Here is a 2,821-nt window from a genome sequence, read left to right on the forward strand (position 1 = left end):
TCATGGTAGGCGCCTCTGACGTGTACAATCTGGTCCAATATGAAGTTGCAAAGGTCGCCGACGAGCTCTAAGAGTTGATCATCCTTGTATGGGTCTCTTTTCATTCCTTTCTCTTCTCTCCACTACAAGAGAATAAGTTTCGGTTTAGTATTTCATACCATTTACGAAGTTTTTATACTACGGGTGAAGAGGTTCAAACTTACCCTTAAGGGGTGTCTCTTGTAGGCACCGGTGTTACTCATCATAGAACATATATAGTATCCACAATGTACACTCACAGGCTTCTGCTTGGGGCACTATGTGTTTTGCATATAAAAATGTTAAGTAATGCTTTTGACAACCATGTAACGGAGTACTGAAGAAGTAAGATACACTTACCGCACATAGTGTTTTTATAGCCAGCTTTTCCTTCCTTGCTGGATCATGCCTTCCATGATGATTAGTGACATAGAACCTAAATGCCCTGTTTGAATTATTTTAGCAAATACAACTTGTTAGTATCCAAAAGTGAACGTTACAAGTATGTATACAAATATATAAGCTAATGAGGATTGTCGATATGTATACGTCTTGAGAATCGATATAAAGTCTTTGTATGTCACCGTGTCCTTATCTAATGAATCAAAGACCTATGCCATGCTCCTCCTGACATCAACGGCTATACAAATCCAGTTGCTGCATGGATTTAATCATAGAACTAGATAAGCTCTTTTGCATCGAAAAAAATATATCGAACAAAGCTTTAAGTATAGAGTTGAGCTTACTCGAAGTTGTATGGTAGCCATATAGTAGAGTGCGGCTTCTTTAGGGTTTAGGAAGATACGTCTCAAGCGGTCGATCATTGGCAGGTACCACATTACCAGGGTAGGAATTCTTCTCTGCTTTGCATCATTGCCTAATGGAGTGTCCTCTGGGGACTGAGATTCTTGTACCACCTTTTTTGTACCCTTCTTATTCCTTTTTTTCCCCGTGGAGGGTTCGTCCCCACCGTAAAGGTCATTGTTCTTGTACCGGCTGGCCCCACACCGAGGACATTTATCCAGTGACTTGAACGTTTCGCCACGAAAAAGTATACAGTGGTTGGGGCATGCATGGATTTTTTCAACCTCCACTGTCAATGGACTTATGACCTTATTCGCTTGGTATGTGTTGGCGGGAACTGAGTTTGGTTGTGGCAGCACCCATAATAGGAGATGCAATATATCATTGAAACTACAGTCTGACCAGCCGTACTTAGTCTTCAGGATGAGCAGCTCAAGCACGAAACGTAGCACTGTCCAATGTGTCGAACAACCCTTTTCAACACCATACACAGTCTCCTTCGATGCTTTTGTCATCCTTTCCAAATTTTCTAAACCTTTTGGCCTATTTAGTAAAATCTCTGGTCCAAGGGCTCAAATCATGTCCTCCAAATCATCTTCATCCCTGACACGTGCTCCACCATCATTATTGGCACCACCTTCGTCGTTATCATCCCAACCACCAGCATCACCACCTTGTTCATTACCAAGCTCGAAATCCATTCGTGCATCAAGCTCTGCTGAATATTGGGACATGGATTCTATGGTTTTGTTGTTGTATTCCTCCTCATCCTCGTCGTTAACAATAACCGTTTCACCATGATGAATCCACACTGTGTAGTCCTCAACAAATCCTCACATAATCAAATGTGATATGATGATAGTCACATCTGTCCATGCCATACGGTTCTTGCAATCTTTACAGGGGCAAATAATTGTATCCTTATTCTCTTTCAATGTCGTTGCATGCTTCTTTGCGGCTTCAATAAATTTATCCACCTCTTCACGGAAACCTGCCTTGAACCTTAACGAACCATACATCCAAGAGTTTCTGTACTCCATCTTTTACAACAACAACAAACAAACATTAAAGGACTACTTATTCAGATATATATAAAAATGAATCAAATTAATAATTACTTGAGAATAATTGTATATACTTCAGATATATATGAATATAAATCTACTATAATTACATGAAGCATACAAACACATCATGGTAGAGGAAAATTAATTAATGGCCCATTTATCCATAAATAATTAAAATACATATCTATTGATTACAATAAACAATTTCAAAGACAACAATTAGCAACAATTATACTTTACCCAATATCTTTCATATAAACCCTAGTCCAATTTCATCAAACATAAATTTACAAAAACAAAATTAATAAAAAAACAAAACCCTAGATCTAGATCCACATGCACATCAAACATCCATAAAACTAACTAATTGTTCACTAAAATCAAGAAACATGGACCAAATAAGGGTATGATCTTGTTCCCCTCCCTAATTTATCCTAGTACATTTAAAACTTGGGTCTAATTTGCTTCATAAGTAGCTCAAGCACCATAGAAGAGAGAGAAAAACAAAACTCTAATTACTCACTAACCAACCATTAAAACTTCAAAAAAGTGTGGAATAATATTTTCTTACCTTCTACAACCTCTCCACCAAAGGATTTGAGACCAAAATCTTCCCCCTTAGTAGAGCAATTTTTGGGAGGTGCCCAAGGCCTCCCCACCTTTCTTTCACGGGTTGGAGTAAGTGACCCGAGGAGGAAGAATGTTCTGCAGTGTTTTTATACGTGGGTCATTTGTAGGGGCGGCTGATGATTGAGCCGCCCCTACAAATCACGGGGGCATTTGTAGGGACGGCTCAATCACCAACCGCCCCTACAAATAGAAACTCCAGGGGCGGCTGGTGATTGAGCCGCCCCTTCAAATCAGACCCCATTTGTAGGGGCGGCTCGTATCACCAGTCGCCCCTGCTGTTCCATTTCTAGAGACGACTGGTG

At 39.9% G+C, this 2,821-nt stretch overlaps 1 long non-coding RNA gene across 1 annotated transcript; it reads right to left on the bottom strand.

The window, feature by feature from the left end:
• Positions 1–412, bottom strand: LOC136484370 (uncharacterized). Its single transcript, XR_010765925.1, has 3 exons — positions 379–412; positions 204–296; positions 1–122 (listed from the first exon to the last, which is right to left on the bottom strand). It is a non-coding gene; the product is annotated as an uncharacterized lncRNA (long non-coding RNA).
• Positions 413–2,821: the final 2,409 nt, after the last annotated feature.

Source organism: Miscanthus floridulus, chromosome 9, assembly GCF_019320115.1.
Source record: "Miscanthus floridulus cultivar M001 chromosome 9, ASM1932011v1, whole genome shotgun sequence".
Lineage (NCBI taxonomy): Eukaryota > Viridiplantae > Streptophyta > Magnoliopsida > Poales > Poaceae > Miscanthus > Miscanthus floridulus.